This window comes from Bombina bombina, chromosome 5 (assembly GCF_027579735.1).
Source record: "Bombina bombina isolate aBomBom1 chromosome 5, aBomBom1.pri, whole genome shotgun sequence".
In the NCBI taxonomy this organism is placed as follows: domain Eukaryota; kingdom Metazoa; phylum Chordata; class Amphibia; order Anura; family Bombinatoridae; genus Bombina; species Bombina bombina.
Genome location: NC_069503.1, coordinates 524,765,210 through 524,777,801, shown reverse-complemented (window position 1 = coordinate 524,777,801; position 12,592 = coordinate 524,765,210).

Sequence of the window (12,592 nt, the reverse complement as noted above, 5' to 3'; positions counted from 1 at the left end):
GTCTGAACCAAGAAAAAAGCTTAGATGCCTTCTTTTTCTTTTTCAAATAAAGATAGCAAAAGAACAAAGTAATTTGATAATAGGAGTAAATTAGAAAGCTGCTTCAAATTGCATGCTCTATCTGAATCACAAAAGAAAAAATGTGGGTTCAGTGTCCCTTTAACCTTTTCCTTTATAGAAAAAAGAGAAAACGGCTCCACACTGCAGGTGAATAGAAGTTAAAAAAATAACTTTTAATAACAAACCATAAAAACAGGGTACATGAAGGCAACAGGAATATAGATCCTTACATGTTTCATGCCTGCACTTGGCACTTAATCATAGGAGTCTTTTTCCTCCCTTCACCTTAAAGTAACAGCTCTTCCTTTCACAAACAGCACTCAGACAACTCATATTTATCCTTCTTTTCTACCTTCCCCCCTCTACAACACATATGAACTCTATTCCTATCTCACATCCCTCAGCCACCCATGCTTTACTTTTACTGCTCCTAAACTTAAACACTCACATAAGACACATTCTCATCTCCTTTCACTCACCATCTTTCTTCTTCTTGCAGCTGGGTATGTCTCGCCTAACCCAGGTCCACCCTCTGCTTCCCTCAGCTCACTACCCCAAATTACACCTCATACACCTTGCCCATTACCTGCACCCCTGTTAGTACATCCCAATTCTCTTATGTCCTTTGGAATGCAAGCTCTGTATGCAATAAGCTTACATTTATTCACAACCTATTTATTTCACATTAACTTAACCTGCTAGCCCTCACTGAAACTTGGCTTTCCTTCTCTAACACAACTACTGTAGCCTCTCTGTCCTATGGCGGCCTGCACTTCAGCCACACTCCCAGGTCAGGAGACAAACAAGGAGGGGGTGTAGGAATTCTTCTGTCTCCACACAGTACCTTTCACTGCATTCCTTCACCCCCCTTTCTTTCCTTTTCATCTTTTGAAGTTCATGCTATCCACCTCTTCTCCCCTCTAGCTTTTTGTGTTGCAGTTATTTATCGGCCCCCTGCATCACAATTTCTGGACCACTTTGAAGCCTGGCTTCCACATTTTCTCTCTTCTAATGTCCCTTCTCTCATCTTACGGGACTTCAACATACCCCTTGATAATCCTAACATGCCTGCTGCCTCTATATGTATATCCCTTACCATCTCTTTTGGCCTGTCCCAGTGGACAACAGCTCCAACCCACCGTGAAGGCAACTCCATAGAACTGGTCTTCACTAATCTCTGTGCCATTTCCAACTTCCTTAACATCCCCTTTCCTCTCTCTGACCACCATCTACTAACTTTCTCTCTTACTCTACCTGCTACATCTTTCCAAGCCCCCAAGAAACTGCTACCTTACAGAAATTTAAATGACTTGGATCTCAGAGACTTTTCCACTCAACTGAATCCTCTGCTCTCTGACATTTCATCCCTCTCTTGCCCAAACCTCATTGCTTTACAGTATAATTCAGCACTAAAATCAACACTTGACAAAGCTGCACCTTCCACTGTTTGTCGTACATCATTCACTCAACGGCAACCGTGGCACAACAAACAAACCAGATATCTTCAGTGATGTTCACGGGCTGCTGAATGGCACTAGAGGAAATCACGCACCTGTGCTGATTTCCAGCCTTATAAATTCATCCTTAAAGGGACACTGAACCCAAAAATTTTCTTTCTGTATTCAGATAGAGCATGCAATTTTAAGCAACTTTCTTATTTACTCCTATTATCAATTTTATTATCTTGCTATATTTATTTGAAAAAGAAGGCATCTAAGCTTTTTTCTTGGTTCAGACCTCAGGACAGCACTTTTTTATTGGTGGATGAATTTATCCATCAGTCGATCAGGTTGATTTCTGTTTGCCGCCTCAGAGCAGGCGGACAGGTTATGGAGCAGCGGTCTTTAGATCGCTGCTTCATAACTTCTGTTTCCAGTGAGCCTAAAGGCTTGCCGGAAACACAGCGCATCAAGCTCCATACTGAACAAAATTCTGAATATCAGGTAGCTTTGCAATCTTGTTGTGATTCAACATAGACAAAGCTGAAATCTGACCTCTTTATAAGCTGAAAGATAAACCTTAAATCCAATTCACTTGAAAAAAATTGAAGCAAAAAAATGCCAGAGAGAAAAACTTTACAAATATTGAAATAAATATTTCTAGAAACACGAATTCTGGTATGGATTAAGGATTCTATCACATCATCGGAAAGACCTCTTCTGCTTCAGAAACAGGCGTACAATCTCCAAGCTTTCAAGTTGAAAGACTCGAGATCTTGATGATAGAAAATACCTTGTGATTAAAGATTGTATCTTAGAGGAAAAGGCCAAGAGAGCAACTGGATATTGGCAAGGTATGGCAATACAGAAATACCCTGGACCTGAAATACAGAGAAATCCCAGAACTTTAGAAAATATTATATAAACAGATCAAATGGGAAAGTTAACAAACTTAAAATGTTTGTCCTTAAAGGCCAAATGAAGGAAGTGATTATGGTCCTTGTGGATAGAAATATGAAGGTAGGCATCCTTCAAACTATCGTGGACATAAGCTGCCCCTGGTGAACAAGGGAAAAATAGTTTGAATTGTATTCATTTTCAAGGTAGGATCGCTGAGGAATTTGTTTAGAGTCTTTAAATCCAGAATTTGCATAGAAGCTCCCTCTTTCCTTGAAACAAAAACTCTGACCTTGTTCTGGAAATGGAACTGGAATTATGACTTTCATAAGTTCTAGATCCTGAACACAATACAGAAAACCTAAGCCTTCACAGGGTTCTTAGACACATCTTTCAGGAAGACTTGATCTGAAAACTATTATGTATCCCTGAGTAACTATGCTCAAAACCCAAAGGCTTAGTCTACTCCCTACTAGAAATGAATCTGGATCAGGGCCATAACTACATTGTGAATTAGGAGTGGAGAAAGACCTTTTAGACTGTTTAGATTTGTTCCAGGAAGGATTAGTTTTCCAGGATTCTAAATATAGGAGGAGGATCGCTGGTTCCCTAAGTGAAAAAAGGAATGAAAACAATTTGAAGTTGTACTTTATTCCTTTACACTGTTTATATTGATGAATAAAAACTCCTTCACCTCCAAAAACAGTAGAAATGATAGTCTAAATCAGGTTCAAATAAAATCTTCCTATAAATGAAAGAGATAGACTACTAAATGTAGACACCATGTCATCTGACCATGAGAAGAAACAGAGTTGTCAGAGAACTGCTCAGATAAAAGTTTTGAAACTGGCATCACACAAGCAGAACTTATTGCTGGTATGAATAAATATCCTGCTTGAATAAGAACCTTTCCAATTTCCTGTCCATAGAGAATTAAAAAGAAGGTACTATACTCTAGAGAAATTGCACCAACTACCTTTGTAATTTATTCCAAAGGTACACACTAGAAGCAAGCAAAGGTAAAATCTTTGTGAAAGGAAGACAGGCCTGGGCCATTCCTTATAATGATTTTAGTAACAGCATCAGGAACTGAAAAAAACTATTGGGTCTTATCAGATGGTTTGAGAAACAAGGAAAACTGATGAGTTGATTTTTATCTTGTACCCCTAAGGTACTTTATACCTCATTGAAAAGACCCCAAAGATGTTCAATCTTAAACATAAATGAGGCAAGTCTGAGAAATTATAATCTGAGTCTAAAGTAACTGTTTAGTAGATATGATCCTCTAAAAATCAGAAGTGCTTGAAGGATAAATAAGAGCTATTTATAGGAGACTCCATTGGTCCTTACTTGGAGGGGGTATAACCTCCAACATCTCAAACACAGTATAGTTAAGAAACAACCTTAAAGTCTGGAGCAAAATCTGTTGAACTCACATGAAAAGAATAAACAAGAGGACAGATGTATTAGAAGCAACGCAGTAGATGACTGATTAAATTTTTTCAGGAGATCCATGTATGAATTACATAGTCAAGATATGGTCAAATTATCTACCCACTAAAGGCCCTACAGATAAGTTAATGGGGGCAGTTCCAGGCTGCTCCATAGAAAAAAAAACATAGGAGATAATTATAGACCATTATTACCACACATAGCACTGTATACAATAATACATTAAAGAGATCACAGAAAATATTGTCTTGTAGAGACTTTAGACAGCAAAATGCTAACATAAATGGGGAAGCATAAAATTCAGAAAAAAAAATTCCCTTTTTGAGAATACACACAAATAGAATTTTCAAAGAATAAACTTTGTAATAAAATGTCTGAGCCTGCTCTATCAAAAATAAAAACAATTACACCTAATCTAATAGCCCTATAAAAATAAAAACGCCCCCAAAATAAAAACACACCCTAGCCTACAATAAACTACCAATAGCCCTTAAAAGGGACTTTTGTAGGGCATTGTCCTAAAGTAAAAGTAAACTTAGTGGTTGTGCTCTGCAGATTTACACAATTAATATAAAAACAATAGGACTTTCATTCATCGTTTTGGTGTTACTAATCAATAAATACCGTTTTCGCCGCATTGAAATTAATATTTTTTTCCTTTTCAATTCAACCCGTTGATGATGCAGCAATTTACTTCCTGGTCACGTTTTTCACATCTACCAATTGACTTTCTGGCCGATCGGCGGCCAGAAAGCTACGTCATACAGTGTTCTAACCCATTGCGCATGCGCCGAATCTAATATAAACCAGATTCTCTCCTTAGCGCATTCACAATTCACGCATGCGCACAGCTAATGCTCGTTTGGTGCCAAGTTCATTCAGTATTATTAGATCGCATGCGCATTTGGAGCCGGATCGGCGATTAGCGCATGCGCAATCCTACCAGTTATTGTGAACTAGCATTTACACTACGTATAGAGCGGGTGTGACCGCTCTATACGTAATGAATAGAAAATACAGGAAGAGGAGGGTGGGAGGAGCAACTGCAATAACGGTATGAAAATAAATGATAAAAATATAAACAATAGTATTAAAGTAAAAAAAAAAAACATAGCGAAAATGTTATATTACTTATATATATTAAATTTATGTGTGGCAATGGTGAAAAATTTACTTTCACTTAAGTTAAACAGCTCTTTTACCTTGTACCTCTAAGGTACTTTATAGCTCATTGAAAAGACCCCAAAGATGTTCAATCTTAAACATAAATAAGGATCATCAGACAGACCTTCACCCTTAAAAGACAAGTCTGAGAAATTATAATCTGAGTCTAAAGTAACTGTTTAGTAGGTATGATCCTCTAAAAATCAGAAGTGCTTGAAGGATAAATAAGAGCTTTTTATAGGAGACTCCATTCGTGCTTATTTGGAGGGGGGATAACCGCCAGCATCTCAAACACAGTATAGTTCAGAAACAACCTTAAAGTCTGGAGCAAAATCTGTTCAACTCACATGAAAAGAATAAACAAGAGGACAGAGGCCATTAGAAGCAGCGCAGTAGATGCCTGGTTAAAATTTTTCAAGAGATCCATATATGAATTACATAGTTAAGATATGGTCAAATTATCTACCCATTAAAGGCCCTACAGATAAGTTAATGGGGGCAGTTCCAGGCTGCTCCATAGAAAAAAAACATAGGAGATAATTATAGACCGTTATTATGACACATAGCACTGTATACAGTAATACATTAAAGAGATTACAGAAAATATTCTCTTGTAGAGACTTTAGACAGCAAAATCCTAACATAAATGGGGAAGCATAAAATCAAAAAAAAATTCCTTTTTGAGAATACACACAAATAGAATTTTCAAAGAATAAACATTGTAATAAAATGTCTGAGCCCGCTCTGTCAAAAATAAAAACAATTACACCTAATCTAATAGCCCTATAAAAATAACCCCCCCCCCCCCCCGAAAATAAAAACACCCTAGCCTATAATAAACTACCAATAGGGCATTTTGTAGGGCAATGCCCTAAGTTAAACTGCTCTAAAAAAATCCTAAGATACCCATTGCCCCTAAAGGGGCATTTGTATGGGCATTGCCCTTAAAAGGGGATTCAGCTCTTTTTCATTGCCCTTAAAAGGGCATTCAGCTCTTTTAAAAAAGCCCAAAGCCCTAATCTAAAAAAAAAACCCACCCAAAAAAAAAGAAAAAACCCCACTAACCCCAGAATATCTACTCATGGTTCCTGAAGGCTGAACATCCATCTCCATCCAGGCGGCGAAAAGTCTTCATCCAGGCGGCAATATCTTCATCCATCCCGGGGGCGTCTTCTATCTTCATCCTGGCGGCGCATAGCGGAGCCATCCTGGAAGCTGAAGACATCCTGCGCAGAACGTCCTCTTCATATGGTCATCGCCATACACTGAAGTTGAATGCAAGGTAGCTGTTTCAAAATGGCGTACCTTGCATTCCTATTGGCTGATTTGACTCTTCAAATTCAAATCAGCTAATAGGTTGAGAGCTTCTGAAATCATATTAGCTGTTCAAAACAGTCAATAGGATGAGAGCTACTAAAATTCTATTGGCTGATTTGAACTTCTTGGCGCCTGGATGGAGATGGATGTCCAGACTTCAGGAACCGTGAGTAAATATTCTGGGGTTAGTGTTTTTGGGTTGTTTTTTTTTTTAGATTAGGGCTTTGAGCTTTTTTAAAAGTGCTGAATGCCCTTTAAAGGGTAATGAAAAAGAGCTGAATGTCCGTTTTTTTGTTTTTTTTTTAGAGTTAGGTTTTTTTATTTTGGGGGTTGGTTGGGTGGTGGGTTTTACTGTTGGGGGGACATTGTATTTTTTTACAGGAAAAAGAGCTGTTTAACTTAGGGCAATGCCCTACAAAAGGCCATTTTAAGGGCTATTTGTAGTTTATTGTAGGCTAGGGGGTGTTTTTATTTGGGGGGGGCTTTTTATTTTATAGGGTTATTAGATTAGGTGTAATTGTTTTTATTTTTGATAATTTCGTTTATTATTTTTTGTAAACTTAGTGTTTTTTAATTCTCGTAATTTAGTGTTTATTATATTTTGTAATTTAAGATTTTTTTAATTTTTTCGTAGTGTTAGGCTTTTTTAAATTTGTAATTTAGATTTTTTAATTGGTAGGTTTTTTTTAATTTTATTAGAATAGTAATGTTAGTTTAATTTATAGTTTAAACTTGGGTTTTTATTTATTTAAAAAAAAACTAGGTTTAGGGGTTGATAGTTAAATTTAATGTTTTGCGATATGGGGGGCTGGTGGTTTAGGGGTTAATAGGTTTATTTCATAGAGGCGATGTGGGGGGCCAGTGGTTTAGGGTTTAATAGTTTTATTTAGTGGTGGAGATGTGGGAGGCCGGAGGTTTAGGGGTTAATAACTTTATTATAGTATTGGCGATGTCGAGGAGAAGCAACCATATCGCACGCACAAGGAGGCTTTTCAGTAACTCTGTGGAGAGTAAAATAACGCAACTTTTTTGGCGTTAGTTTCGCACCCTGTTTAGCGCAAAACTCGTAATCTAGGTGTTTGTATGCTAGGTACACCATTTAGAAACATGGTATATTCTATATAATTTATTAGAGCAATTACTTACTGGAACTAAACATCGCTTCATTAAATAATGGGAATTGGAACTGGGCCTAATAATCTCGCTAAGAGATGCGACTCAAATCTTCAAAAGAACTATAAAAGCATCTATATCCTCATAAATCTTAGGAATCAATTTTAAAATTCTACACCTTTGGTATTATACTCCTGCATGTTTAAAGATTTTATATCCCCTTAGATCTGACTTTTGCTGGCGTTGCAGAAAGGATACCAGTCATAGGGTCCATATAAGGAGGACCTGCCACAAAATCAATCACTTCTGGAAAGAAGTTGCGTAACAATTAGGGAAAATATAAGAATCCAAAATTCCCCTAGATCCACTCATTTGGCTCTTAAATAAACTACCCCCCCCCCTGTATCTAGCTATTTTTCAAATTGCAAGTAATAGTACAAAACTTTTAATTGTTAATATGTGAAAACAAGATATAGTCCCTTATTTATGCCACAAATAAAAACATTTAGCCTTTGGTATATGGTTATTTATACAACTTTCAATTTGGCTGTATCCTATTAATTATTAGGCAAAAGGTTTATTATGTAGTAAATATGACTGATGACTTTTTAAATCTTTTTCTTTCTTTTTCTCTTGTTCTATATTTTCTCTCTTTTCTTAATTTTCTGAAAAATAGTACATCGACAATGTACTGTATGTTTTATGGTCCTGACTGATTCAGACAAACTGTGGGATAGATTACGTATGGCGCAATAACTGTTGTGCTTATTATGAGCTGAAAGTAAACCCATCGCTCAAGCGCAATCATGGTATACACTCATTGGACTAGAGTAACTTCAGAGCTCGCATAAAGAATAGGGGAAGAAAAAAGTTGCTTTAACCCTTTGAGTTCTAACGACGGCTCTGTGCTAATGACGGCTCTGAGCCTTGCTTAGCACTCCCCCACCTTCATGGAGGTCTGAGGAGGACCCCCATCCACTACTACCCCAGTAATCTGGCCCGGATACTCACAGGTATCGCCCGGGCTTCCCTTCCCTCATGGTGACTTCACGCACAGTGACGTGATGACATCACGTGCAATGACATGACAACATCACTCGCAACGTCACGCGCAATGAAGTGATGACGTCACACGCAATGACGTGATGACATCACGCTCAATGATGTGATGATGTCATTGCGCAACTTTATTTCAAACTGACAATTATAGGGATGGGGGCATGCTGCTTAGATACCTGGTTCTCAGACATCTAAGCAGCTACAGGCCCCCAAGACCCACCATTGGAAAGGTAATCTATCCTTTCCAATTGTATAATTATTTGGGGTGTAGAAACTAAAAAAGTAAAAAAAAATATTTAAAAATGTTAAAAAAAAAAAAAAGGATTTGGGTGTCTCTAAAGGCACATAAATAAAGATCAAAATTGCCTAGAGACGTTACAAAATAAAATACATTTTATAAAAATAAACGTGTTTATGTTTGAAAGGTAAATATCGGTTTAAGTATTATAGCTAAATGATCACAGTGGTAACCAGTGTTACAGCAGTGAACACCTAGCTGAGAAATGTCACATTCTCTTTTACAATACGGACCGATATTATGTTTGTAATCCCATGATCACCTGGATAATGTAGTGACAAATTAATAAATGGTAGAGGAATGCTATTTTTAAAAAAAAACAACAAATAATATTTTTATAATCTGTCTTTTAGCGTGCGTGGAAGACGAGCAAAACACCCTCTTTACGCAGCTATCTCCATCTTTCAAAACTTCTGTATTTTTACTGCAAATGAGCTTATTTATTGCAATAAAACTTATATATTTTCTAGCGACATAATTCCTTTAAAAATATCTATTTATTTTGTAAAGAGAATTATGGCTAAGCGTCTCAGTGCTGAGGAAGCAGCTGAGTTCTCTATGAACTCAGACTCTGATACCTTTACTGATGATGCATATGATATATAAACTAAATATTTCTAGAAAGTTCACACCAAGCCGCATCAAATGAGGGGCCACATGTATTGTTAGCACAAAAATAGATAATGTAAGAATATGTGGAATATGGCTTTTTGCTAAAAAAAAATATTTTTTTTGCGCAAAGCACCATATTTTATTAATTGTTGTGCACCTCAGTTATGTGCTAGAGATACATGTAACCCCTCATATGATGCACCAAATGGTGTACTTTATACAAATGTGTGCTTTGTGTGCCATATTTTAATTTGCCAAGTGGCTAGAACTGTTTAATTGCAGACATGGCAATCTTGAAATCGTCAAAAAAAAAAAAAAATAGCCTTTCTGGGTTATGTCTGCAATCAGACAGCTGTAGAAACCTGGGAAACTAAGATACATTAAATAATGTACAAATTTTTTGAAAGTACACCTTTTGGCGCATAAAATGAGGGGCTACATTTTTTTTTTTTTAAGCAATGCAACTTATTCCATCAATTGCTGTGCACCCCAAATTCATGCTAGAAATACTTGTAGCCCCTCATTTGATGCACCAAGCGATGTACTTTCTGCAAATGTGTGCTTTGTGTACCCCATTTTAATTTCTCAGATGGATAGAACTGTTTAATTTCTGAAAACAGTAGAGTAAATTCTAAGATGCTGTTTTTGAGAATTTATCAAATTGACATGCCTGCAATAAAACAGTAGGGGAAAAAAAGTGAATGTTCTTAATTTCTGCTTATTTCAGACAGGTTACCTACTACACATATTTATCCACACAGGTTTTGATGATAGAGCTTAGAAAAATAAAATGACTTACTATTATTTATTGAGTCAGGAGTAAAGATACAATTTTTTCACATTTTTCGCACTATTTTTTAAACCTGATGATACATACATATATAATAATGGAATATTTTGAATCTGCTGGGACTGCTGAAAAAAAACAATATATAATTTGTATAGTTTATTCATACAAACTTTGCTTCTAAAAGTGTTTAAACGTGAACTGCAACAAAAAGCTCAAAACCAGCTTAGCACACAGGTGGGAAATGGCTTAGCAGCCAAAGGGTTAAACAAACCATAAATACGTGTAAAAGTATAGTTACACTCATATAAAGGCAGTGTAGGGCACAATTGGGCCTGGAGCAAGCTAAGGGTTAAGGCCGTAGGGAGAGATAGGAGAAGAGGGCTGGCTAGGGAGGTTAGTGGCAATAATGTTGCATAGAGGGGAGGAGCCCACTACTCACCTTAAAAGTGGGGAATTTCAGCTTCCTGGCCCGCTTCTTCCTGGAATCCGGTGCAGGCAAGTTCTTTCTGTTATTGTTCAGGGTAATTCTCAATCTCTTTGAACAATGCAGCGATCTAGACGTTCCAAACTCCCTCCACAGCATTTCCACGAGTTGGTGTTCAGGAAGCCTGGATCTGAAAAGCAGAAAAAACAGATAAGTGCACTAGATACTATTGAGGAGCTAGATGATATCATACCACCTACACAATACACTCAAGAGACTAGGCCTTGGGCTACCACAAAGCAGATCAGACACACAGTTAGTAGGGCTGATATACATATCCCTAGTGATGGAGATCATCCGTTCTATGCACCAATAGCAATGGCTAGGCTTGATGAGACATCGGCCTATCTCCAAGCTCAAGGCCAGCTGCCTTTAGAGCAAACAATCACTAGGGGTGGCCCTGATGGTAATTTAGGGGTTGAAGTAGCCACTCCGGTTGCTAGGCCTCAAGTTCTTAGCCCCCCTTTGGTCAGGCCACATGGTCATGATATTACACAGGCTTCGGCCTACTCGGAGGGCCTGGCCTCTTCTGTTTCAAGGCCTACCCCAGATAGGTCCCCAGCTACCAGCCTCGCATTTGCTACTTTGGTCCAGGCTGCTACTCCACAGGCCCATACTGATAGTCAGGCTGCAGCCTCACAGCCGGCCCGCGTGTTAACCCCAGGGCCTTTCCCCATGATACAGATACAGGTCCATCTAGGTAGCCCTTTGGCCTTTCCGGTGGTAAAATTTGCCCCCAGGGCCTGATGCCCATAATACAGCTAGCCCTTTGGCCTTGCCGGTGGGCCACAATTTGCCCCCAGGGCCTGATGCCTGTACTACAGCTAGCGATGCCTTGGCCTCACCCCTAGGCCGCATGGCGCCCTCAGGGCCCGGTTTGGGCCTAGCTAGCAATCAAGGCCTAGGTAGCAGCCAACATACCCCAGATGTCCATTCCGGCGGATCCTCATTGCCCCCACTTGCCGGTATGCCCCCATTTGCAGCCCCCAGCCACCCGGCAATCTTACCTGAAGCGGCGGTCTCTTCTTTGTTAGCTGCGATACCTCCGTCGGCTGCGTCGGCTGTCTCGTCGTTCCTGGCGTCCATCATGGTGGCGATGTCATCTTCGGGTCCTCCGGCTCCAATCCAGGCTGCGTCCACGTTGGGTCCTCCAAACCAGGCCGTAAGTGCGCAACCGGAAGTTCCGGTCATGTGTCCATCAACTTCCAGTTACGCGTCCGTCGGGCAGAACAGCGTCGGGAGCAGCAGGGAGCGGTTGCATCCTCTTCAGGTTGGAGCAGGTGAGCGCCAAAAGCAGCTTGACATGCCTGGGACCTCGGTCGCTTCGGCAGCTCCTCAGGAGCAGGCAGGAACATCCATGCAGCAGGATATGCCTACTACTTCCAACCAGCAGGAAGGTGGTCCTATTCCTGGTCCGTCGGCTTCACATCCGGAATTACAAAACAATGCAGTGGCTCTTCCCGGTAAGTCCACCACATTTACGCACGACTGACATGACCTAGATGACTCGTCCCTTTCAGACTCTGAATGTGACAGTGACACCTCATTGGGGCTGAGGGGTAAGGGTCAGAAGCACATGTTCGCAATGGTTAAGAGAATGTGGCAGGTACTACAGTCAGGTTCAGTTAGGAACACAACTCAGACGCAGCTGGCGAAAGCTCCACCTGAACCCATGCAAGACAGCAGTTCCCCAGCTGAACAGCGCCCGCCAGTCAATCTAGTCTCAGAAAGGAAAGTTGCCCTTTGATTAAGGTGATTCCTTACCATTTTACACTCCCTCTTTGCACGGCCATTTAAAACCAAAAACTATTAGAAAGTAATGAGTAAGGACGGGTCTCAGACTTCCTGCTCAATCTTTCGAAATCAGAAATACTAAACATTTCTATGCCTCGCGAAGTATATGATGC